The sequence below is a fragment of the Carcharodon carcharias genome, chromosome 7 (genome assembly GCF_017639515.1).
Source record: "Carcharodon carcharias isolate sCarCar2 chromosome 7, sCarCar2.pri, whole genome shotgun sequence".
Lineage (NCBI taxonomy): Eukaryota > Metazoa > Chordata > Chondrichthyes > Lamniformes > Lamnidae > Carcharodon > Carcharodon carcharias.
Window position 1 is genome coordinate 115,884,478 of NC_054473.1, and position 27,366 is coordinate 115,911,843.

The 27,366-nt window shown below is 42.9% G+C and overlaps 1 protein-coding gene and 1 long non-coding RNA gene across 8 annotated transcripts in view; one reads left to right on the forward strand and one right to left on the reverse strand.

The window, feature by feature from the left end:
• LOC121279986 (aryl hydrocarbon receptor-like) overlaps window positions 1-4,975 on the reverse strand; it is a 143,436-nt gene extending 138,461 nt beyond the window's left edge. For 2 of the 5 annotated variants that reach the window (XR_005943533.1, XM_041191613.1), the window contains exon 1: window positions 4,427-4,973. The gene's annotated coding sequence lies outside the window, so the exon portion shown is untranslated. Of the gene's footprint in view, window positions 1-4,426 lie in introns of all 5 variants that reach the window. The other 3 variants (XM_041191612.1, XM_041191611.1, XM_041191610.1) reach the window with 3 other exon arrangements.
• A 330-nt stretch (window positions 4,976-5,305) lies between these two features.
• On the forward strand, window positions 5,306-26,021 carry LOC121280324. Of its 3 annotated transcripts, none has more exons than XR_005943596.1 (7): window positions 5,306-5,362; window positions 7,946-8,107; window positions 10,182-10,320; window positions 13,835-13,978; window positions 17,667-17,823; window positions 20,123-20,278; window positions 25,623-26,021. It is a non-coding gene; the product is annotated as an uncharacterized LOC121280324 (long non-coding RNA). The 3 variants fall into 3 exon arrangements; XR_005943597.1 differs by lacking the exon at window positions 5,306-5,362 and adding an exon at window positions 5,677-5,764; XR_005943595.1 differs by lacking the exon at window positions 5,306-5,362 and adding an exon at window positions 6,263-7,775.
• Window positions 26,022-27,366: the final 1,345 nt, after the last annotated feature.

Below are 27,366 nucleotides of genomic sequence, written 5' to 3' on the forward strand. Positions count from 1 at the left end.
TGGAAGGTGTGCAGCAGCAGTCCATACAAAAAGCCCCTCTTTGCCGTGCCAAAAGGCATGGAAGGCATGTCCCCGAGGCGGCTCATATTGCGGGGCACCAGCACCCGAGGGGGGGTTTGGGGCTTGGGGCCAATGTGGAATTCTGTCCGAACAGGGGAACGTTCAGACGGAAGACCACCGCGCACCTGGGCCACCTCAAGACCCAAAATAACGTCGGGTCCGAGCACGACCGTTCTCAGGTCTTGGATGGCATCGGCTGCGACCTGGACACTCACAGACGCGCGACGCGCCAACTCCTGCGGGAGCATCCAGCCCAGTCCTCCGCCACCCAGCACGTCCCCGATCCTGGTCACCCCTGCGGCCACAGCCCTCCTCTCCGCCAACCACTGAAAAGGACGGAGGGGCGGATTCCTGAGCAGCGGCTCTCTGACGATAGCCGCTACTCCTGACGGGGGAGAGCTGCGTCGCGAGGCGACCACTTTCCAGACTTTGATCAGGTCCTGGTAAAAGACGGGCAACGCCTGCAAGGAGCCACCGAGGCCCAGCTGTTCTATAAACAGGAGCTGCATGTCATAATTCAGGCCGTGCACCTGATGGAAGAAATACGTCGTCAGGGCACACCATCTAGGAGGAGGCTCGACGTAGAGGTATCGCTGCAGGGTCTGAAGGCGGAAAGTCGCCACCTGTGTGCGTAGGCACACTAGCGCCTGACCACCCTCCCTAAGCGGGAGACTCAGAACCTCAGCAGCGACCCAGTGCAATCTTTTGTCCCAGAAGAAGTCGACTAACAATTTCTGGATTCTTGTGACAAAGTCCGGGGGAGGGGTCAAAGTGACCAGTCGATACCACAACATGGCGGCGATCAGCTGGTTTATGACCAGAACTCGACCCCGGTAAGATAGCACTCGGAGCAGTCCTGTCTAGCGCCGCAGGCGAGCGGTGACTTTCGTCTCCAGTTCCTGCCAGTTCGCTGGCCAGGATTCCCCAGCAGGGCAGAGATGGACCCCCAGGTGGAGGAGGGTGGTCCTGCTCCAGGTGAAAGGCCTGAGCTCCTCGGGTAGGGGATCCATTTGCCACTGACCGACCAGGAGTCCAGAACATTTCTCCCAGTTGATCCTGGCAGAAGAAGCGGCAGAGTAGACCTCCTGGCACTCGCGCATCCTCCGCAGGTCAGCCGGGTCACTAAACATAAGGAGCACGTCATCGGCGTAAGCCGAAAGGACCACCCCGATGCCCGGCCCGCGCAGAACCAATCCCGACAACCTCCTCCGCAAGAGGCGCAGGAAAGGCTCCACGCAAATAGAATACAACTGGCCAGACAGGGGGCAGCCCTGACGTACCCCTCTCCCAAAGTGAAGGGGTGCCGTCAGGGACCCGTTAACCTTCACTAGACACTCCGCGGCAGTGTACAGAAGTCGGATCCGGGCGACAAAATGCGTCCCGAACCCGAACGCTCGCAGAGTTCTGAGTAAGTATCCATGATCCACCCTGTCAAACGCCTTCTCCTGATCGAGAGACAGGAAGGCGCTCGACAGACCAGCCCTCTGGGAATGGTGGATGATGTCCCGGACCAGATGGATGTTATCATAAATGGTTCGGTCCGGGACGGTGTAGGACTGGTCAGGGTGGATCATGTGGTCCAGCACGGTGCCGAGCCGAGAAGACATGGCTCGGGCGAAGATTTTGTAGTCCGCGCTGAGGAGGGAGACCAGGCGCCAGTTTTTCAGAAGGCGGAGATCCCCCTTCTTCGGCAGCAGGGCAATCACGGCCCTGCGCCACGAAAAGGGCATCTCCCTGGTAGCAATGCTTTCCCCCAGGACCCCCGCGAAGTCGCTCCCCAAGACGTCCCAGAACGCCCTGAAGAACTCCACGGTCAGCCCGTCTAGTCCCGGGGTTTTGCCCCTAGAAAGACCGTCGAGTGCGCCGGTCAGCTCCCCCAGACTTATAGGGGAGTCGAGCTTTCCGGCGCACTCCACAAATAGTGATGGTAACTGATGATAACTGTGATAGTAACCCCAGACCCACTTCATTGCACAGACTGCCTATCTCTACCTTTGTAACTCTTTTTGAGTACAAATACGTTTTTCATCTGTTCCTATTCAGATGAAGTTACATTGTTTCATAGTTTGCCATTGTGAGATTTGAACTCTTGATCTTGGGGTTACAAGCCCAATACCATAACCACTTGGCTATAATATCTCAAACAACCACGATCCTGCCATCTACACAGACACACTTCAATAAGAGGTCGGCAGTAGGAATTAAGTGAATTTTCCACTCCATATCCCAGGGCACAGCTGCCACCTGCATAATCATTGCAAAATTAGCTGATGCCAGGGAGATTAGGAGGAGGGGGAAGGGCCATAAGGCACTGAGGGGAGAGACAGAGAGAAAGAAAAAAAGTCTTCCATTTACATAGCACATTTCGTGACCACAGACGACCACCAAGCGCTTCATAGCAAATGAGATACATTTGATGTGTAGTCCTTATTGTAGCATAAGAACCTCGGCAGCCAATTTACACACAGTAAGCTCCCATAAACAGCAATGAAATAAGGAGCAGGCAATCTATTTTTGATATTGACTGGGGGATAAATAGTGACCAGGGAATTGGGGATAACTCCCCTGCTCCTTTTTGAAAAAATGCCATGGGATCTTTTACAACCACCTAAGTTGACAGACTTGGTTTCACCTCTCACCTGATTAAAGGCACCTCTGACAGTGCAGCACTTCCTCAGCACTGCACTGGAGTGTCAGTTTTGTTTTTTGTGCTCAAGTTCTGCAGTATGAACCTTGAATCTCTAACCTTCTCAGAGGTGAGAGTGCCACCAGCTGAGCCATGGCTGAGAGAGAAAGAAAAGCAGAAAGAGAGTGAACCTATATGAATATAAAATAGGCATCTGAGCTACAATCTGCGGGGCATATTTGGCTCACAAGCCTTTACAAAGCACCAGTGACATACTGTGCTGCGGCACCAATGTCCACTCGGTATCTATAACAGTTATCTAATGCTGCAGGGTTCAGTTCATTTGTTTCAAATTGACAGGACTGGCAATTTGGAAACATCTATTCTCAGTACTGCTCCCTCATTGGTAGATAAATTCAAATTCCTAAACCAATTAAGGTGTAACACAAAGAACCGCACTTCTCAGGCTGCCAACCCTGCCAAACATGAACCCTGCAGCGTTAAAGAAGGAAATCAAAATCACAGCAGCAGATTCAAGCTTTGCAACATACCTGTGGGATTTTATATGTTCTTAACTCAGTGTTAATTTAAGTTTAATATCAGGAAGTTGGGGAGGAGGAGTATGTTTATGTCCACAATGTTACACAAATAAAATTCATTAAGCAAACACAAGTTAGCAAATAGCTTTAGATCCAGATCATGAAAATAGGTCTCCTTACCCAAGAAAGGATATACTTGCCATAGAGGGAGTGCAGCGAAGCTTCACTGGACTGATTCCTGGGATGTCCTATGAGGAGTGATTGGGCTGACTAAGCCTGTATTCACTGCAGTTTAGAAGAATGAGAGGAGATCTCACTGAAACATACAAAATTCTGTCAGGGATGGACAAACTGGATGCATGGATGATATTCCCTTTGGCTGGGAGAGTCTATAACAGGGGCTCACAGTCTCAGGATATGTGGCCGACCATTTATGACTGAGATGAGGGAAAACTTCTTCGCTCAGAAGGTTGTGGATCTATGGAATCCTCTACCACAGAAGGCTGTGGAGGCCAAGTCACTGAATATATTTAAGAGAATAGATATATTTCTGGATTCTAAAGGCGTCAAGGGATATGGGGAGAGCGCAGGAGTACGACGTTGAGATAGAGAGTCAGTCATGATTATATTTAATGGCGGAACAGGCTTGAAGGGCCGAATGACCTACTCCTTGCTCCTATTTCCTATGTTTATAGATGAGGAAGGTTAATTCAGCCTGTCTTAGTTCTTCCATGCAGGATGATCCTATGCAACATTTATTTGTTGCACAAACAATGCTACAGGCAACTTAAACAAAACCAATGTTAGACCTGCCTGCATTACATTCATATTTAAAAAAGGAACCATATTAAATAGGGGAATAAAGGAACTTAAAATGTTTACGGTGCCCACAATAATATACTCAAACATACATAATTATAATAACAATACATTTCCTAAGGCATCCTCAAAAAAGTTACTGTAACTTTTTCATAAAGCCAAACCTCTCTTTTATCAACTCCAGTTCTCCATTTTGTTTTGCAAATGCTATGAAACATAAAGAGAACTATTGACCAGTAGGTGGATAGAATACAGCAATGATCAGCATGTAATCCCCAACCAGTGTATAAATTAGTATTAGAAACAAAAGCAAATGTGTTTGCCCACAAATACATGTGACAAATCAGATTTGTTTCTAAACTATCAAAATATTTCAACTTACCTGTTAAAAATACAGTGCTAAAATGTTATTCATCCGACAAACACTGAGTCGATTCGAACACTTAACCCCATCAAGGCCATTTGAACTCAGTAATACCTCTTGTGAGTGAAGGACTACTAATCCGTCAAATGAAGACCCAACGTTTAGTTTAATTCAGCAGAATGGTCCAACACACAACAATCCCCAGGCTGAGTGTGTGACTTCGATACCATCTCATCCAGACACAACTGATTCAGGTACAACATCAGATACCTCACAGGCTGAAGCACAAGCTTTAACGGTATAAATAAAGTTTAATCCCAAATATCTTCTGTGTTACTGCACTGTATCTGTGTTCTTCTCGTTCAAAGAAATTCAACTTCCAAATCACCTCCTGTCGAGCAAACCTCCTCTCCATCGGAAGGTACCCCTTAGCTGTCAATCAAGCAGCCCAGTGGATTCCGATTGGCTGCCCCGCCTCTCCATCCACCTGTACCTGCCCGCCCAGTCACCAGCGCCGTTCCGGGAACAGCAGGAGCTGCGCCAGGGCACAGCCTGCCGGGAGTTGTAGTTTCTCCCCCCCGCCCCACCCCGTCACCCCTGACACCTCCGGACATGAGGCGCTGCCCACGGAACTACAGAGATAAAAACAAAAAAACTGCGGATGCTGGAAATCCAAAACAAAAACAGAATTACCTGGAAAAACTCAGCAGGTCTGGCAGCATCGGCGGAGAAGAAAAGAGTTGATGTTTCGAGTCCTCATGATCCTTCCACAGAACTAAAAACAAAAAAACTGCGGATGCTGGAAAACCAAAACAAAAACAATTACCTGGAAAAACTCAGCAGGTCTGGCAGCATCGGCGGAGAAGAAAAGAGTTGACGTTTCGAGTCCTCATGACCCTTCGACAGAACTTGCGTTCGAGTCCAAGAAAGAGCTGAAATATAAGCTGGTTTAAGGTGTGTGTGTGGGGGGCGGAGAGATAGAGAGACAAAGAGGTGGAGGGGGTGGGGGGGGGGGATGTGGTTGTAGGGACAAACAAGCAGTGATAGAAGCAGATCATCAAAAGATGTCAACGACAATAGTACAATAGAACACATAGGTGTTAAAATTAAAGTTGGTGATATTATCTAAACGGATGTGCTAACAGTTCCACAGAACTACAATTCCCAGAGAGCACTGCATTCCCCCGAGCATGCGCGGAAAGGGACTGGGGATTTAGTGCCATGGTGGCGGCGGAGGAAGAGGGTGAGGGTGGAGAGGGAATAATGGCCGCAGGTTCCCCCTCGAACTGGTTGGAGCTCTGCTCAGCGGGTTGTTGGGAGGAGGGAGGGGAGCAGCAGCTGCTCGGTCTGACGCTGGTGAGTGGGGAATGTGTAAGGGCTGGGTCTTTAGGCCGGGCCACTGATAGCAGGCAGGCTGCTCGCTCTCCTGCTCACTGCCCTGGGGCTGCTACTGGGGTCTAGAACTGGGACATTCTTGGCTTTGTACAACCCTAATCTATAAGGAACTCCTGTCTTTACTGGAGGTGGAAAATAATTAGGGGATAAATATTTCAAGACGGAAGCCTGATCATGGAGTTTTAAAACGTCTCTTGAGAGAGCAGCGTGGTGGCCAGGCACGTGGGGTGATATTTGGTGGTATGGCTGGAAATTAATGTTTAAAGATTGCAGCAAAAATAAAAATTTGCGAGAATAAATGGATTTACTGGGAACATAGTTGTTTTTTTTACGATTATAAAATCTGATTGGAGTAAAATTCTCTACTATTTAATGGAAGACCGTTTGACCTCTTGAAAGTATATATTTTTTCTTCTTTGCTGCTGTGATTATTTTTTGGCATACCTGATCGAACGGTCAGTGAAGTGCATTAAAATCATCATCCTGAGGGCATGAGATCTTTCCTTCCATTTTGTTGAGTTCGTTCACAGGTGGTCCAGTTGAGCAGTATATAAGTATATGCTTCTTATTTATTTTACAGCTCAAGAAAGACTTGTATTTATATAGTGCTTTCTGTGATCTTAGGACATTCTGAAGTGCTTTATAGCCAACGAAATACATTTAAAATGCATTTACTGATGTAGTGTAGGAAACACAGGAGCCAATTTCCATACATCAATGGCCCACAAACAACAAGAACATCTATTATAAATCTTGATTAAAAGATAAATATTAGCCAGGGCACTGGAGGAATCTTCCCTGCTTTTCAGAATAACACAAAAGGATCTTTTGCACCACCTGAGAGGGCAAGTGGGACTGTGTTTTTAACATTTCATCGGAAAGCTGTTACCTCAACAGGGTAGTACTCTTTTAGGTACTGTACTTGGCTGCCAGCCTAGATTTATGTGTTCATATCTCTGGTATGGAGCTTGAATCTACAACGTTCTAACTTGTGCAAGAGTGCTACCTACTGAGCTATGGCAGGCACTACAGAAGTAGGGCATTGCTGCCCACTGTGTTTGCCATATCCCCACACCCTTTCAAATTTTCCTTTCACAAATATCCAATTTCTGGGGGCCCGTTACTCATTTGGCTAGATAGCTAGTGTGTGATTCAGAATAGCATCAACAGAGCAGGTTCAATTCCTGTTCTGACTGAGGTAGATTTGGGACCTGCCTGCTTGCCCTGCTCCTGAGAATGGAAGGCAATGTCAAAGCCCCGCTGACAAAAGCTGACAGGAAAAATGGCTCAGGATGAAACAACAGCAGCCAAGGACTTGCCTTCAGGCAGAGCAATAAGAGAGTGGAATACAATTGCTATTTAAAAGAGATTATGGATTCTATACCACTACCGTTTCTAGTAGAGCATGCCATATCTTAATGTTCTGCTTGAAGAAATTTCCCTCATCTCCCTTTTGATGATGATGATAAATTTATGCTGTCTAGTTGCAGACTCATCGGTGGAAACCATATCAAAGCTTTTTATAATTATATGCTGTCTATTTTATTAATTTACTAAAGGAAATAAAAGCTTACAAAAAAAATGTAGTTACATTTCTCTTAACTGTTACCACATTGAATATATGGATCTTTATAGGATTGAGGGCATCAATTATAGTGATATATTTAAAGGGGGATTGCCATCCACTTTAGAGCAGTTGTTCCAGTCACTGAACTGGGAACTAAAGATCCTATGACATTATTCAAGTGTTAAGTGCTGAGTGTTAAACCTGCTGATTGGCAACAATCACTATCAAGAGGTACAATTCAAACATTTCAACTGGTCATTCACCTCATCGATGTTTGAGACGTTGTGTCAAAATGGTAACCCTGTTCATTTTCGTAAAAATGGTCACTGCTCTTCAAAGCATTTGATTGTTGAGCTTCTGGAGGTGTATGAGATATGTGGTATCAGAATGCAAGTAATGCTCCAGGTCAGTGTATCATTTATGATGAGCAAACTGTAATTTTGTTGATACACAGATGAATCAAAACTTTTCCCAGTAACTTTCCATGAATGTTTGATGTTGCAATGAGCGATACTCTTCCAGCCCGAACATTGGAGAAGTCTCACTAACGTTTAATGTCCTTTGTCTCTGAACAGTGCACCATGTTACCATGCTGACCTCATCAAGAGACTTGTCAGGAGGAGTTCCTTAGTGCCGGCGTGTGAATATGGTTTTAAGATGCTTGTTTGAAATTAATTAATGGACAATGACTACCTGTTGATGTCTCAGAAGCAAGGAGAGACATTTAGTGACTTAAGGTACAATGCTATCTGTATCCTTGGAACTTGTTTTAAGATAAAGTTTGCAATCTTAAAACAGGACACTGTCAAAATAACTATTGTTATTTTAAATACAATCGTAGGATTTAATGTCTGTGATACATTGGTTAAATGTTTCGGAATACCTGTTAAAATGCTCTTGACAAAAGAAATTACATTCTTGAATCTTGATTTTCTTTTTTGCTGTTTTATGAAACTAGGTTTTTAAATCTCATCCCTGGAATGATGTCTTTTTACTCGCCTACTTACGTGATGGGTGATGTTTAGCATATGTTATCAGAAGAGCCAACAACCAGCATTAAAATGATTACTCTGAAAGCTTAGGATATTCTTTTGCTGAATTGGCTTTAACCTACAATCTAAGAGAACTCTAAGTGTTAACTGAAGTGTTTAATTCCTGTGGCAGCCTTTCACTAACAATGTAATGGAGAGCTCTGAGCATACTGTAAGTGTCAGCTTTACTGTCCTTCCCTGGTTACCCCAATTCATCGTGCCACAGAACCTGAAGGATGACATTTTCAACCATCAAGGTGAAAATCATGCAAACAGAAATAGCCAGCCACAAGATTGATTCTATCTTGTAATGCTAATTTTTTTTAATACTTAACTTGAAAAGAAAAGATTCATTAATTTAGTTATGCTGTGATTTCATCTGCTGTTTAGCATTGAGTTCCAAACTCAGGCACAATGTACATCCTCAAATGACACTGTCCATACAGTACATACCACAAACATTGCACTAAACATAAACTGATGCTGTTTCTAGCTTTGGGTATTTCAGTAGAGATCAGCACCTCAGTTGAAGATAAAAACAAAAAAACTGCGGATGCTGGAAATCCAAAACAAAAACAGAATTACCTGGAAAAACTCAGCAGGTCTGGCAGCATCGGCGGAGAAGAAAAGAGTTGACGTTTCGAGTCCTCATGACCCTTCGACAGAACTTGAGTTCGAGTCCAAGAAAGAGTTGAAATATAAGCTGGTTTAAGGTGTGTGGGGGGGGGCGGAGAGAGAGAGAGAAGTGGAGGGGGGGGGGTGTGGTTGTAGGGACAAACAAGCAGTGATAGAAGCAGATCATCAAAAGATGTCACCAACAATAGAACAAAAGAACACATAGGTGTTGGTGATATTATCTAAACGAATGTGCTAATTAAGAATGGATGGTAGGGCACTCAAGGTATAGCTCTAGTGGGGGTGGAGGGAGCATAAAAGATTTTAAAATATTTAAAAATAACCTCAGTTGAAGGTTGGCCTCAGTATTGCCCACTAGCCCATTCTTGGAAGTTGTCCTTAGCACACACTAAATAGAGCCAGGAATAAACAAAAGGATATGAAAATTAAACTAAATAGCCTGTTATCTTTAAATAAAAAGAACACTGTTGGCAAAACATTAAGTTTTAACAATAAGTTATGGAGAATGTTTTTTTCCCTTTTCCTTATTAATTAATACGACTCAAACAAAACACGAACAGTATATCAGAGTTTCCAGCGCTGCTGCAATTTGTCATTCAAATTGTTCATTCCCAGACTGTAGACAGCTGTGACAAGGCCGACATTCACTGTTGAGCCCTTGTTGCTTGAGTGGCTTGTCGGGAAGTTAAAAGTAAACTGCATTAGTATGGGACTGGAATCACATCTAGACCAGATAGGTTAATGACGACAGGTTTCCTTCCCTAAAGGGCATCAGTGAACTGAGAATCAGACATTATCATGTTTGTTTTTATTGATACAAATTTATTTTCAAATTAAAAATAAAATTCAAATTCTCAACCTGCCCTTAGAATGACTTAAACTCACATTCTGTGCAGCATTATTAGTCCAGGTCTCTAGGTGACCAGTCCAGTAACATAACCACTATGCTGCTGTACCCAGAATTTAACAATAAAAGTTACTCTCTGCTCTTCAAGGCTCATTGCTGCTCCAAAGGTTTGATGGGTGAAACACTATGCCCTGAAAATACTCAGCAACATAGCTGACCACACCCTTTACAGCCCAAACATTGGACTAAACTAATGATGTTTCAGTAACTCTTAATGTTCTTTTTGTGTCTGAACAGTGCACCATGTCGCTATCATTGAGACTGGTTGGGGTGAGTTTCTCAGTCTCATCGTGTGAGGATACTTGTTTGAAATGAAGAATCAAGGGATGATAATGGAACCCATTAATATCGAAGGATGTAGGAACAGCAACTTGAGGTACCATATTGTCTGTATTGAAACTTTGAACAACAGCTTGCAATTTTGTCAAAGCAATAACCTCCTAGAATAAATAGATACTATTTCATGTAAACAGCATCATGGGGTTTTAGTTCTTCAATTAGTGCACTGGTTATTGTATTCGCAAAGTTATCCGGTTAACAGATTAACCACATTAAAATACTTGTTAATACCTATCAAAGTACTGTACAAAATATTACTGACTGCTTATTTTAGAGAAAGAATATAACTTTATGACTGTGTCTTTATTTAAAACTAGATTTCCAAATCTATCCTGGAATGTGTCCTGTTTTCCTCTGCTCTCCCTCTGTGCCCAGGTTCAATGATGAATAATGTTTGCATGTATTATCTGAACATCTAGTGCTGAGCATTAAATTCTGAGAGCTTGGGATCTTCTCTTAGATTTAGCTGATTATATGTACCTGTCATTTGGCAGTGAATGCGTTTATAATGCTCTTGTAATAGTTTTTGACTATGCGCCACACTGTTTTCTCAGCTTACTTAACCAGGCAACCGCAATGTGCTGTAGGGGTCTCAGTTTTCACCCTGCAGTCTGTTGAATGTATAAAACCTAACTGGGGTTGAGTTCTGTCGCTCTGGCTCATTTGTGAAGTTGATTTACACAGTGGGTGAGCAGGCAATAAATTCATCTCAGGACCTTGCCATGAAATCATTTTGTTGTCCCTATGTTCTTTGTATGCTAGCACCTGTGGAGAATGTAACATTTATGGCACAGGATGTTCCAATATTTTGTTACATTCAATCCTGTCTATCCACAAGGGCATGACCCCTGAGTTTCTTTGATAAGTAACCCAGATCAGTTCTGGTCAGTCAGTTTTAGTCTCTCGGAGAGTCAGGCGGCAGGGTAAGAAGTTCCATGCAGCTAAAGTGCAGCTGTTAGGTAGCCCTGAGGAGCTGGGTTGGGGGCTCAGTGAAGCCCCAGGTGGGGTGCTGTTTGCTGGTTCCATGCTGCTGACTGAGTTTAGACTGAGAACAAGCCTTGGGAGCCAGTTGGGGGTTCAAGAGAGCCCACATGACTTGGTGTTCGGCAGAAGAAGAAAAGGCTGCAGACAGGAGAGGTTAGAACTCAAGGAAGTCGGAGAGAGCGGAGAAAGGGGCAGAAGGAGGGGCATGCTGAAAAGGGTTGGCGCTCAGGAGAAGTCCTGGGAACCATGTATAGCTGGATGCAATCATGAAACCAAAGTTCAGAGAAACCCAGGGACAGTGCCGGCCCAGTGAAGCTAACTTCCTAGTAAAGAGCTGAAATTAAGCCTTCAAGTAGAGGCTGGAGTGCAGATTCGGGAATCCAGAGGAACGTTTTCTTGGCAGACGAGATTGAAACCCTGTGAGGTGACCAGTCGTTGAGGCCAGCCCAATCAGAAAGACCAGATCTTCGAAAGTGGGAACAAGAGTTTTAACAACATTGGTGTACTCACAGCAGGCATTGATGTCTGGGTGGGTTGCGGAGAAATCTGCCATTTCATTGTGCAGTCAAGTGTGTTTGACCACAGTTCGCATGTACTTCCTTTTAATTCTGAATGTTAAGAGTATCAGAGGGTTATTGTAAATTGTTTTACTTTTCTGACTTTGTATTGTAAAGTTTATTTTGGTTTGTTTAAACCAATGGAATCTTGTGGCTTTATTCTCTTAGTAAGAAGCTGGGACCTTAAACTTTGTCTATTTTAAATAAAACATTACTGGTCCCTAATTGGATCGTGCCAAACTTTAGCAGTCTGGTCCAAGATTGTAATGGCCTCTATCAAAGACGGTTAGCGGTAACTTGCATTTATATTGCAATAGTAACATTAGTGTGATATAGTTCGGCTTTGCACTGCTCAGATGTTGTAGTGTACACCAGCAGTCTGCAGGGTGGAACCTCTTGTCTGCAGTGAGCTATGATTGAGTCCTGAATCCAGAATTTACACTGCACGTTCTTTCAGCTGGTGTGAAGTAGAGTGGCTTGGCACTTGTGCTGCAGTTCCTGTCAACAGTCACTAATGGGGAAAGCGTTCCCCTATGTGCCACGAACTTGGAGCAAGAAAGAACCTTTAAAAGGTCCAATGTCTCTTTGATGTTGAATTGTGCAAGTGAGGACGATTTTCTAATTAGGCGATATTTTGAATTGTATGACCCTCCAAAGAAAGGCATTGCGCAGCCTTATCCCTTGTGTCAAAATCCAACTGAGCAAATTCCTATTTATAAATTCAACTACCATTAGTTTGAACTAATTTGTTTGAAGTCATTGGTAGCAAGGAAGTTCAGAAGCTCACTGAGTGAACCTGTTCAGTTGAAATGAAACACCAATGGTCAATGATTACACTGGTCTTAAATGATCCATGCGAGAAGCATCCATGGCCTGGAGGAAATGATGGGCACAAGTAGTAACTAGATTTAAATGAGAGTTTTGACTATTTCTTCAGTGGTATCTTCTCATCGGGTTTACTATCCTGGATAGATAAAACGTTTATAATGCCGCAAGTGCGAGTGTCTAATAATGTTGTAAGGGGGATGTTTTAAAGATTTTTATTGTTGGTTTTGTTAACTTATTAAAAATTGAAAGCTCTCATGTAGTACAGGTTTCTGTTTTTATTGTCCTTTACCCTAGGGAGGGGGAAAACAGAATTTGCAGCTTGATGTGGCGCAGTGTCACTTTTGGTGACTCCGTCTCTCCTCTCATCTACGTCCGAAGCTTGTGAATTTGAGTTCCACTCATGACACTTCAGGACTGATCTCGGTGTTTGGCTAACACTGATTTCTTGATGAATGCCATGAAACAGGATATTTTTTGTTGAAAATTATGAAATATTTGATGACATAGTAACTGTTTTTTCAAAGTAATAGTACATCAACCGCATGGAGATGTCTGCAACATGAGGTGTACTTTGTGCTTTGTGTACTGTGTACTTTGTGCTTCGTCAGCACGCTGGTTATGATGGCCAAATGCACAGTGTTCTGGGGGCTGCATTCAATGCAGTTCAGTTGGACGGGTAGAAAATGCCTGTCGGGATAATAGATTTGAGCAATCTCCATTCAGTGGCTAATGGACCTAGACCTATGACAAAGATTAGCTCTCATTTGATACCAGATGGGAGTGCTATTATTTTGAGGTAATTAGCAAGTGAGCCAGAAGCAACATGAGGAGAAAATATGTACATGCAGTGGATTGTCACAATCTGGAAAGCACTGCCCGAAATGATGGTGGAAGCAGATTGAATAATAATTTTCAAATGTGAAATAGTGAAATCTGCAGGGCTACAGTGAAAGATCAGGAGAGTGAAAGTAATGGCTTAAAAATAGGATCTAGTACACACCATTAAACTGAATGGCTTCCTATGCTCTCGTAATCTCTGACTGTATTCATACACGGATGGATCAAAGTATTCACACTAATTTCCATGGGGCATTGGTGTTTGTTGAATGACCTTCCAGTGCAAACATCTAATCCGTAGATGTTGCACTAACCCTTACTGTATTTTTATTTATCTCTGCACAGTGGATCCTGCTGACTACATTGAGACTGTAGGGAGGAGTTGCTTAGAGCCACTGTCTGAAAATGACTGTTTGAAATGAAAAGTTAATGGACAATGATGGAATCCATTGGAGCCAAAGGAGCGAATGTGAGACACACTGACTTGAGGTACAATACTGTCTGTATTCTTGAAACTTTAAGCAACAGTTTGCAGTCTTGTCAGAGCAGTGAAGTGCTAGAATAAATGGCAGGAGTTATTTTATAAAGGGAACAAATTGGATTTATAGATCACCCTTAATATAGCAAAATGTCACAAAGCGACAGGAGCATTATCAATAAACATGTATTTTGTCACTAGGCAGCAGAAAGAGATGTCAGGACAGATGACTAAAAAAATTGATCAGAGAGGTAGGTTATAAGGTTACGTTCTTAAAGAGAAGGCAGAGATTGAGAGATTTAGGGAAGAAATTCCAGAGCTCATAGCTTTGGTAGCTAAAGGCACAGCTTCCAATGGAGGAGCAATTAAAATTGGTGATGCTCGTGAGGCCCGAATTAGAGGGTTATGGATATCTTGGAGAGTTGTGGGTCTGGAGGAGGGTACACACATAGGAAGGAAAAGAACATAGAGGGATTTGAAAATAAGGATGATAATTTTAAAATTGAGTCCTCATTGGACTAGGAGCCATTGTAAGTCAGCGTGCACAGAGATGCTGCATGAATGAGACTTGAGGCAGGTTAAGCTACGAGCAATGGAGTTGTGGATGAACACGCTCATGTAGGGTAATTTAGTCAGCATAAGATTGAAGGATGAGATGGTGCTTCTCATGGAAAAGATGGGCTTGGAGAGAGCAAGGCAGGAGATGGGAGAGAGGCTATAGAAAGATGTAAGTTGAGGGTTTCAATGACCACATTATAGGGATTCATTTCTTCTGTTAGTGCACTGGTTAATGCATTCAAGAAGTTATACTGTTCACAGGTGAAGGACGTTAAATTCCTGTTAGATCGATAACTATTAAAATACTGTACAAAAGATTTAATGTAAGTGTTCCTTTTAGAAAATAATTACAGTAACTCAGATGTAATTGCTTTTTGTGAAAAATCTAGTTTTCCTTATCTACCCTGGGATGTGCCGCCCTCTCACCCTGTGCCCAGGTTCAGTGATGAGTAATGTTTGCATGTATTATCTGAACAGCCAGTGACGCACATTAAAATTACTCTGAGAGCTTGGCATCTTCCTTTACATTTTGATTATTTTATGTTTGTGTCATTTTGTAGCAGCAGCAGTGATGATGTTTGTAATGCTTTATGTAACGTTTCTTGCATCTCTGCTCCACACTGTTTTCTGAGCTGACTTGGCCATCTGACTATGTCCTGTAGGTCTCAGTTTTCATCCTATAGCCTGATGAATATATAAAACCATCTGGGGTTGAGCAGTGCCACTGTGGCTCATTTTTGAAGTTGATTAGCACAGTGGATGAGCGGGATATACATTCATATTCGGACCTCTATATCAAAGACTGCATTTATATTCCCATAGTAACATCAGTGCAGTGTGGCTTGGCTTTGCACTGCTCAGATGTCATGTCCACCTGCAGTCTGTAGGATGGAACCACAGTGAGGTAAGATTATGCTCTGAATCCAGAATTTACACCACAAATTCTTGTCGGTAGGTTAAATCAAGCTGGGCACTTGTGCTCCGGCTGCTGTAAACAGACTGACTAATAGAGGAAAGCTTTCCTCCTGGTTCTGCTAGGATTTTAGGGGCCCAAGTGAAATGAGTTTTGGAAATGTTAAATCAAGCCTTGTTGCATTGATAGTGTAAACCCACAATAGAACCCTCTCTTTTTTGCCACTGCCCCATCCCCACACTCAGTCAAATTAATCTACATCAGCTTTCATGATGGCCGTACACAGCATAGCTTTTGTTTCCATTAATTCATCTTGTCCTGATGAATTACGTAACAATGTTTTAGCATTGAATTCCTGTACTGAAGGTACTGCTGGATCTTGTGTGTGAGGCCAAAGTTTGATGTTTCAATTACTCACCAGTTTCCAGTGCCAACACATGGGGACAGGGCCTCATACAGAAAGTAATAGATGTTCACTCAAGTCTGTAAATACAGAACAGATTTACAGTAGAAACATCTTGTTTGAAGAGGTTTTTGGCATATTCCAGTACACTTGCTGAATCGGTTCAATCATCACATTTGGATGTTGGAAGTTTTGATAACGTTGCAAGTATCTGCTTCTGATACCTGTACCCATTCATGTCAGCACAGCCACACAACTAATAGCTGTACAAAACAAGTTTCAAGGTGCTCTTGCTGAATACATTGCCTCGCAGGTTGACCATAACAGATATTAGCATGTGCCACAAACTTGGAGCAGGAAAGAAACTTTGAAAGACCCAATGTTCTCTTTGATGCTGAATCGTGCCAATGTGGACAATTTGGATATTTGAGTTGTGAATAACCCTCCAAAGAAAGGGTTTGCGCAATCTTATCCCTTGTGTCAAAATCCAGCTGAACAAATTCCTACTTATAAATTCATCTTCCTTTAGTTTGAACTGTGCTCATCTTCCTTTCCTTTGATTGGTGCTGTCTGGCGAAGTCATTGGTGATTGCAACAAAGATTACACTGATGTTAAATGATCCACGGGGAAGGCATATGTGGCCAAATGGGAATGATGGGCATAAGCACTGACTGTAGTTTTAAATGAGAGTTTTGAATATTTCCTTCCAGTGGCATCTTCCTATCAGCCGTATACCCTGGAAGTAAAAATATTTATAATTTTGCAAGTGAGAATGTCTAATAATGCTGTAAGGGGGATGTTTTAAAGATTTCTATAGTCCGTTTTGTTAACTTACTAAAACTTAAAACCTTCAAATGTAGTACAGGTTTCACTTTTCTTGTCCTTTACCCAAAGGAGGGGAAAAGTCACAATTTGCAGCTTGATGCGGCCCATGGTCACTTCTGGTGACTATATCTCTCCTCATGTCTGTGTCTGAAGCTTGTGAATTGATGTTCCACTCCAAGGCTGGAGCACAGAATCTAGACCGACACTTCAGGGCTGATCTTGGTATTTGGCTAACTCTGATCTCTCGATGAATACCTCAAGACAGGATCTTTTTTGTTGAAAATGATGAATCTATTTGCTGACATAAGTCACTGTTTTTGCAAAGTAATAGTATGTTAACCGCATGGAGAAGTCTGCAACATGAGGTGTTGTGTGATGGTGCTTCATGCACCATGTCAGCACACTGTTTATGATGGCCAAATGCACAGTGCACTTAAACACTGACCATGCTGTTCTGGGGGCTGCATTCAATCCAGCCCAGTTGGATGGGTAGAAAATGCCCGTAAGGATAATAAGTTTGATCAATCTTCATTCAGTGGCTAATGCACTTGGACCTACAACACAAAATCAGCTCTCATTTGGTACCAGGTGGGAGTGCTATTATTGTGACATAATTAGCAAATAAACCAAAAGCAACTTAAGAAAATATGTATGCAATGAATTGTAACAATCTAGAAAGCACTGCCTAAAATGGTGGTGAAAGCAGATTGAATAATAACTCTCAAATGCGAAATAGTGAAATCTGCAGGGCTAAGGTGAAAGATCAGGAGAGTGGAAGTAATGGCTAGCACTTAAAAATAAAAATGAGCTGGTATACATGCAATGGGCTGAGTGGCCTCTTTCTATGCTCTGCTAATCTCTGACTGTATTGCTACACGGATCAAGAGTTTTCTCACTAATTTCCATGGGGCGCTAATGTTTGAATGCCCTTTCAGTACAAACATCTAATCCATAGATGTTGCACTAACCCTTGCTGTGTTTTTATTTGTCTCTGCACAGTGGATCCTGCTGACTACATTGAGACTGTAAGGTGGAATTGCTTAGAGCCACAGTCTGAAGATGAAGATGCTTGTTTGAAATGAAAAAATTAATGAACGATGATGGAACCCATTGGAGCCAAAGGAGCGAATGTGAGAGACAGATACACTGACTTGAGGTATAATACTGTCTGTATTCTCGAAACTTTGAGCGCCAGTTTGCAGTCTTGTCACAGCAGAGAAGTGCCAGAATAAATGATGGGAGTTATTTTCGAATTGGATTTATAGATCGCCCTTAATATAGCAAAATGTCACAGTGACAGGAGCATTATCAATAAACATGTATTTTGGCACCAAGCAACAGCAAGAGATATCAGGATACATGCAAAAACTTGATCAGAGAGGTAGTTTATAAGGTAATATTTTTAAAGAGAAGGCAGAGATTGAGAGATTTAGGGAAGAAATTCTAGAGTATATGGCTTTGGTAGCTAAAGGCACAGCCTCCAATGGAGGAGCAATTAAAATTGGTGATGCTCAACTGATAGGATAATTGTAATGAGTGACTTAAACACTAAAATCTGTGAAGGAAACATCAGGAACATGTGTCAGTCAATATGGCCTTGGACCAATAAATGAAAGAGAAGAGAGACTAATACAATTTTGTCAAGAAAATGACCTGATGGTGGCAAGCACCTTCTTAAAGCAACCAAAAAGAAAACCTGTACACTTGGAGAAGTCCAGGTGATGTGTATCAAACTGCAGTAGATTATGCTATTCCTAAAGAAGAGCAGAGAGAGAGAGGTGGAGTGGTTCAGGGAATGAATTTCAAAGCTTATGGCTTTGGTAGCTAAAGGCATGGCATGCAATGAAGAAGCATTAAAATTGATGATGCTTATGTGCCAGAATTAGAGGGTTACGGATATCTTGGGAGTGTTGTGGGTCTGGAGGAGGGCGCACACATCAGAAGGAACAGGACATAGAGGGATTTGAAAGTAAGGATAATTTTAAAATTGAGTCCTTATTGAACCAGGAGCCAGTGTACATCAGCGTGCACAGGGATTCTACATGAACGAGACTTGAGGCAGGTTAAGTTATGAGCAGCAGAATTGTGAATGAACACGCTCATGTAGGGTAACTTGGTCGGCATAAGACTGAAGGTGGGTCTCGTGGAAAAGATGGGCTTGGAGAGAGCAAGGCAGGAGATGGGCGAGAGGCTGGAGAAAGATGCGAGTTCAGGGTTTGATTTACTACATTTATAGGGATTCATTTCTTCTGTTAGTGCACTGGTTAATGCATTCAAGAAGTTATCCTGTTCACAGGTGAAAGATGTTAAATTCTCGTTAACAGATTGACTGTTAAAATACTGTACAAAGATTTAATGTGAGTGTTCATTTTAGAAAATGATTATAATAACCCTGATGTAATTGCTCTCTGAAAAATATAGTTTTTCTTATCTACCCTGGGACGTATTCTCCTCTTCCCCTGTGCCCAGGTTCAGTGATGTGTAATGTTTGCATGTATTATCGGAACAGCCAGTGACGCACATTAAAATTACTCTGAGAGCTTGGGATCTTACTTTATGTTTTGCTTATTCTATGCATGTGTCATCTTGTAGCAGTAAGGAGGAGAAAAGTCGCCAATTTGGAACTGGACATGGCCCATTATCACTTTTGGTGACTATATCTCTCCTCGTGTCTGTATCTGAAGCTTGTGAATTTGAGTTCCACTCCAAGGCTGGAGCACAGAGTCTAGACTGACACTTCAGAACTGATCTTGGTGTTTAGCTATCACTGACCTCTCGATGAACACCATCAAAACAGGATCTTTGTGTGTGGAAAATAATTGATCTGTTTGCCTACATACGTCACTGTTTTTTCAAAGTAATTGATAGTACGTCAACCGCATGGAGATGTCTGCAACATGAGGTGTTGTTTGAAGGTGCTTCATTCACTGTTAAACACTGACTTTGCTGTTCTGGGGGCTGCATTCAATCCAGCCCAGTTGGACGGGTAGAAAATGCCTGTAAGGATAATGAGTTTGAGCAGGACTTGGGCCTGCACGCAAGATCATTTTGGTGCCAAGTGAGAGTGCTACTATTGTAAGGAAATTTAGCAAATGAACCAGAAGCAACATCAAATATGTATGCAGTCAATTGTCTCAATCTGGAATGCACTGCCTGAAAAGGTGATGGAAGCAGATTGAAGAACAACACTCAAATGTGAAATCTGCAGGGCTATGGTGAAAGATCAGGAGAATGGAAGTAATGGCTAGCACTTAAAAATAAAAATGAGCTGGTATACACGCAATGGGTTGAATGGCCTCTTTCTATGCTCTACTAATTCCTGACTGTATTGTTACACAGATGGATCGAAAGCATTCTCACTAATTTCCATTGGGTGTTGATGTGCTTCCAGTACAAACAACTAACCCATTGACGTCACACTAACCCTTACTGTGTTTTGATTTGTTTCTACACAGTGGATCCCACTGACTACATTGAGACTGTAGGGAGGATTTGCTTAGACCCACTGCCTGAAGATGAAGATGCTTGTTTGAAATGAAAAATTATTGGACAATGATGGAATCCGTTGGAGCCAAAGGAGCGAATGTGAAACGCAGACACACTGACCCTAGGTACAATGCTATCTGGACTCTTGAAACTTTGAGCAACAGTTTGCAGTCTTGTCACAGCACTGAAGTGCTAGAATAAATGACAGGAGTTATTTTATAAAGGGAACGAATTGGATTTATAGATCACCCTTAATATACGAAGTGCTTAACAGGAGGGTTATCAATAAACATGTATTTTGGCATCGAGCAACAGAAAGAGATATCGGACAGATGACTAATCTTGATCAGAGAGATAGGTTATAAGGTCAAATTCCTAAAGAGAAGGGAGAGATTGCGAGATTTAGGGAAGAAATTCCAGAGTATATGGCTTTGGTAGCTAAAGGCACAACCTTCAATGGAAGAGCAATTAAAATTGATGATACTCAACTGATGGAGTAATTATAATGAGCGATTTAAACACTAAAATCTGTGAAGGAAACGTCAGGAACATGTGTCAGTCAATATGGCCTTGGACCGATAAATGAAAGAGAGACTAATACTATTTTGTCGAGAAAGTGATCTGATGGTGGCAAACACCAAAAAGACTGTACATTTGGAGAAGTCCCGGTGATGTGTGTAGAACTGAAATAGGCTACACTATACTTAAGAGAAGAGAGAGAGGTTTAGTGAATGAATTCCATAGCTTACGGCTTTAGTAGCTAAAGGCACAGCCTGCAATGAAGAAGGGATTAAAATTGGTGATGCTCATGAGGTCTGAATTAGAGGGTTGCAGATGTCTTGGAGAGTTGTTGATCTGGAGGAGGGTACACTGGAAGGAACAGGGCCATAGAGGGATTTGAAAATAAGGATGATAATTTTAAAATTGAGGCCTTGTTGGATTAGGAGCCATTGTAGGTCAGGTGCACAGAGATGTATGAATGAGACTTGAGGCAGGTTAAGTTACGAGCAGCAGAATTGTGGATGAACACGCTCATGTAGGGTAACTTGATCGACATAAGATTGAAGGAAGAGAAGGTGGGTTTTGTGGAAAAGATGGGCTTGGAGAGAGCAAGGCAGGAGATGGGAGAGAGGCTAGAGAAAGATGCAAGTTGAGAGTTTCATTTACCACATTATAGGGATTCATTTCTTCTGTTAGTGCACTGGTTAATGCATTTAAGAAGTTATCCTGTTCACAGATGAAGGACGTTAAATTCCTGTTAACAGATTGATGACTATTAAAATACTGTACAAAAGATTTAATGCGAGTGTTCCTTTAAGGAAATGATTATAATAACTCAGATGTAATTGCTCTTTGTGCAAAATAAAGGTTTTCATGACTATCCTGGGACATGCTCTCCTCTTACCCTGTGCCCAGGTTCAGTGATGAGTAATGTTTGCATGTATTATCTGAACAGCCAGTGATGTGCTTTAAAATTACTCTGAGAGCTTGGGATCTTCCTTTACAGTTTGCTTATTCTTGTAGCAGCAGTGATGATGTTTGTAAAGCTCTTTGTAACGTTTCTTGCATATCTGCTCCACACCACTTTCTCAGCTGACTTGGCCACCTAATAATGAGGTGTAGGTCTCAGTTTTCAACCTGTAGCCTGATGAATAAATAAAACCTTCTGGAGTTGAGTAGCGTCACTATTGTGAAGTTGATTGGCGCAGTGGGCAAGCAGGTTATTCATTTATTCATCTCTGGACCTCAGTTAGAGTTGGCTGCATTTATATTCCAGCAGTAACATCAACACCTGTGTTGGTTCAGCTGCCACAGGTGATACGGGGCATATGCTGGTTTCCATATGAGATTCACTTTTTTCTTGACCATGGCCCTGGAGTTTTGGAGGTGTTGCTGCTAGATCAATGTGTGGTCTAGCTTTGCAATGCTCAGATATTGTAATGTAAACCATAGCCTGCAGGAGGAAACCTCACTCCCCTGCGTGAGGTGGTTTTGCGTGTAGGACCACAATTTGGGTTCTCACTAATAATTTGTATGGCTGGGGAAGCAGTTATGATTCAATGTCAAGGTTAACAATCCATTCAGTGGCTTCAGCTGGTACAGTCTGAATGGTTGTGATGCTGTCCAGAATGGATCTCTCATGGCAGAAGTTCTGTATGTGGGATATGACCTGGTGGCCCCAGACACAATTTGAGCTTTTCCTCATGTTCCACCTGTGGAGCAAGTGGCCACATCTCCCCTGACCCATCCTCAAGCAGTTGAGGGTTGTCCAGATTTTCTGTAGAAGTTTGAAACCTTGGTTTTTGCCACTCGGTTATATTATCAGGTTATGGTTGGTGATGTTTGCAGTCAAACAGGGGGTGTGTCATCGAGAGGTGGGGCAGTTGTCAGTTTGTAGGCTGTGGAGTGTGTTCAAGTAGGGACTGTGGGTGCGTGTTTTTTTTTGAGGTCCTGTGTCAGTGGGAGTGCTTCATTCGCTGTCAGTCAGTGATGATCTTTGCGGAGGATGATTTCACTGCCGCGTCAGGAGGTTTAGTGTGTGCTGGCATAGGAAACCACTTGAGCTGTGTTGGCCTCAATGTGTCCCAGTACCCTGCTGTTGAGTAGACCAGGGCATGTGAAGCAGTGTGTGGTGTGTTGGTTCAGCTGCCCCAGGTGATACCTGCTGGTTTCCATATGAGATTCGCTCTTGTCTTGACCTTGGCCCTGGAGTTCTGGAGGTGTTGCTGGTAGGTCGGCATGTGGTCAAGAGTGAATCCAAGGTATTTTGGTGTTGGGTTGTGGGTGAGTGGTCAGCCACAACTGGACATGAGGTTCTTCCTGGCCTTCGAGTTAATTGGGTGGGAGGCTGAAACAGCAGTCTTGGCAGCATTTGGTCGAAGTCTCCATTTTCTGAAGTAGGCTTCCAGAGAACATAGGTCTTCGGTGAGTGTTTGCTCAATGTCCTGAAATCCTTTAGTGTAGAAAACCAGGGTCAAGTCTCTAGCGTATACAAAGAGCTGTGACTTTGTGGGTGGGTGATCACTGGTATGTATGTTGAAGAGTGCTGGTACAAGTACTGATCCCTGTGGATTATGTGTGGGCGGCTGATTTGACCTCCAAGGTACACCCAGAACTTTCGGTTACTGATCGTGGAATTGATTAGTTGCAGGGTATTCACACAGCAGATGATTTAGGAGAGTTTCAGCAGCATGCTTTTGGGCTGCACTGTGTCATAAGCACAGGATAAGTCAACAAAGACAGTTCTAGTCTTCAGACCTTTCTGTAAACTGGCCTCAATATGTGAGGTCAGTTTCAGGACCTTCTCAGTGCAGTTGTGGCCTGAGCGAAAACTTGCGTGTTGATGGGTTGGCGGGGGGAGGTAACCACTGCTTCCAGGGTGGGCCCCCATCTGTTTAGCAGGAGACCTTATATCTTATTGAGAGTAGGTAGCTGTGTGTGTCGTTGAGTGGTTTCCCTGGCTTGGCAGTGGATCTTGGATTGGCGCCAGATGTTTGAAATGGTGCCTGTGCTGGGGATGTTGTTAAACAGCTTTGCTAGCCACTTCCTCCCCATGTTCTTCCGAGTTCTGAGTAAATTCCATTGGCTCCTGTTTCTGTCTGCTCGGAGGCAGTCTTGAGAGACAGCATCAGGGCTGTTTTGACCATCCACTTATCTTCCAAGCTGGCCGGCATCTTGGAATTTATTCAGAGATGTGATTCTGGGCTGCTGGTGTAGTTGTTGCTCGGCTGTTCCCAGGTGCTGTGAGTGTTTCCAGGCCTTTAGCGTGAGTGCATGAAGTCAATGCTGTCCACCGTTTCCCTGCCATCTTATGAGGCATTCTTCATCAAGGGACTCGAGTGCTGTTGCCACACGGCGGTCTTCATTTTCTGTGTATTCTTTCAGAAGCCGTTCACTTTCTGGGGTCCAGCAGGAGATGAAAGTTTATTTTGAAGCCCCGAGCTACATAATTGGTGGCTGCCAGTTTGAGAAGCCGAGTGAAGTGGTTGTAGATTGAAGGGAAGGGTAGGATCCAGTTAATGGTAGTTTCTGTGTAGCCAGTGTAGTCACCCCAGTTGCCTCTCTAGAAGTTCCAGCGTGGGCTTGGCTTTGAGTTTATGGACTGTAATTCGAGACCAGTGTGAAAGAGGTTTGGGCAGTGTTGGGAGTGGGGTAAGGTGGGCAGCACTTGTCAGGAGCAAATCACTGGTCGGCCATTGCTGTCGTGGGTCATGAAGCAAAGATCAGGTGAGTAGTCTTTCTTCCACCTGACGGAATGGAATGTGCCAGGCTGCTTTGCATCGTATACAAGCTTTAGGTTGTGCGGGAGGCCCGGTCTGACAGCTGTTCTCCTGCAGTGTTTTTACTGGTGTATCCCCACATGTGATCGTTGGCTGTGATGTGAAGAGGTCAGTGCAGATGGTTGGGTGTGCTGCAGGCTGTATAGCAATGTTGGGCTAGAGGACACCTGGTGGCTTGTAGACATTTGTGATAGTCAGCTTACCTACTTTGATGGAGATGGAGTCATCTGATTTTCGATCTTCTGCATCACTGGGGAGGCTTTCCTTGATGTGGGGGGCTAAATTGTATATCTTGTTATCCCTGCTTGCAACGAGTTGCTACCCTGGGATGTGGGCTTGACTGGCAGGAGTGGTCAATGAGGTGAGCTTATTGTGGGATGACCAAGGCCACACTCCTGTTCTTTTGCGAGTATTTTGTTTTGGATAGCTCTTCAACATTGAGCTGGCACATTTTTTTAACTGGTCCTGCTTCTCAGCTTTGTTGTCCCTGAACGAATCCATTTTCCAGTGGGTTTTTAGTGCTTGGATTGGGAGCCTGGTGGCTGGGGTGGTGGTCTTGGCAGCATTAGTTCACAGGTTTTCAAGTTACAAAAGCTTGCTTTAACAGGACCACCTCCTGTATCTCAGTTATCCACCATTTGTCCACCCAGGAGGATGGGGCTCTTCATGTGGCCAATAATAGATGTTCAATCATATCCATAACTGCAGAACAGATTTCCACTAAATTGATCTTGTTTAGAGTGATTATTGTTGTAGAACTGAGTTGTTGGGTAAATTAAAAGATCATCTGTCAGGGTATCTGTAAATACCTGTTGGTGGAATTTATCCCTAACACTGTACGATACCATTCCTGTTGAATAATGGTTTCACCATTGAAAGGCACCCAGCTTGTCTCTAGTACATAGGGCAAGATATGTATAAATGCACTTGAGGCAAGTCTGCTGCTAGTTCGTTGGGTAGCTGCACTGTGTGGTTTGGTATCAAGCCACAGGGACCTAGAAGATCTCGCAATCAAGTCCTGGACTGTCATAAATCCAACTGAACAGATAATTTATCCAATACAGCCATTTTACAATTTGGCACAAGAATGTTATTGTCTATTATCTGAGAGGAGAGAGAACAATGATTTGATTAAAATTGTTTGGAATATTTTGACTGGATAGTGTCATCATTATGAAATTTGTTTCAGGTTCTCGGGATCACGGAATCAACCATTTGAAAGCAAGACCGTCGCTCAGAATTCAGATGCAGCATTCTATCCCAATTCCAGAGTCTTTAGAAGAGGCTTCCAGCCCCGTTATAGAGCAGGAATCCATCCAAGTGGTGGTTTAGTCACATGCTGAGAGGAATGTTCTGCAAAAGAAGCTCTGCCATGCCTCTGCAGGGTATGCCTGACCTCGAATTCTTGAAGTAAAACATGCCTGTACCACACCCTCTGATCTTCTAAATCCTACTGGGTCCAAATATCCACCATCTCCTGACCTTCCCAATTCTTTGTGTCCCACTCTAGCCTTATGTTTAAGCCATGTGAAAAAGTATTAATTGCTATATTGTTGTATATTTAAAATAAATGTAAATGTTAAACTCACTTTGAATTGAAGATATGGTATGAATGTGACTGACGTTCTTCATTTCTCCAACTTCATTGTCTCTCCCTTCGAAAGGAGTCATGCACAATTTTGCAACTTCACAAAATAGCTACTTGTTTATTCCAGATTAAAGATTGCAAATCATGCAAGTTTAATTGTTGGGAGACCAACATCTTTTTGTGTCAATCCCTGAGTGTTCTTAAAGCTCTGGCACATTAATTATTCAAATTTTGACACTGCTAAATGGAGAGTTAGTTCTGTTAAGTCTGAAATAGCCTGCACAGAGCAGTCACTGTGTCAAAACATCTTTACTATTTGAATTTGATAAAAAGAAACAGCAGAGTTTATGTCACTTAAGGGGGAACAGTACAACGTATGAAACTGTTGGCATCAGTTCACTAGTAGCACGCTGGCCTTTGAGTGAGACAGTCGTTCCGTCTGCCCCCTCAGGTAGACATAAAAGAACCCGAAGCACCGTTTGAAGAATAGTAGGGAATTTCTGTGCTATAGCTATTGTTTATCCCTCAAACAGATTAACACATCACTGTCTGTAGGACCATGCTGTGCAAGTTGATTTTTACATTTCCATACATAAAACAGTGATTGTGTTTCAAAAGTACTTAATTGGGTGTAAAGAGCTTTGGGCTGTCATAAGATTGTGGAAGGCACAAGTCTTTTTCTTTCTGCCACTCCCCAACAGTCGTTTGGTGGTATAGAACTTGAGTATTGCTGAAAAAAAGAGACATTTTTGTCAAAGCTTTTTGTCTAGCACTCATCAGGACATTTCACAAGAATAAAAATCCAAGGGAGACAACAAATTTGTATTGTAGGAGAAGAGAGTGCTGATTGGTAGAGATGTTGCCATTGAGAACACAATAGTCTTGGTTGCCTCTTGGATCTTTTGTCTTTCAAACTGTCCTGATGAATGCAAGACGAAAAGCTTTGACAAAAATCAATCTCTTTCAGTAATACTTTCTCAACAGTCTCCTTATTGCCAGTGAGTGGAATTCAGCATGCTGCAGTCCCGAATAAGCTGTTATATCGCCAACAGTTCCATTGGATATTTGTGAACATTGGAATTATCTATCTTTACGTCAGTTCTAGTTAAACAAAGATAGTCTCTGACTCAGTACCAATATTTAAATGGAAATTGCGTATATATTATGGAAAAATTGAAGGAATGTTGGGAAGTACCAGGGCTGTATGACTAACTGGACTGCTCTTCAAAAGAGCTGGTGCAGACTGGATGTACTGGATGGCTTCCACCTGTGCTGTACTATGATTCTATAATACCAATTCTCTAGGTTGTTAAATATAGTTTATCCAATTGTTATGACTACAGCC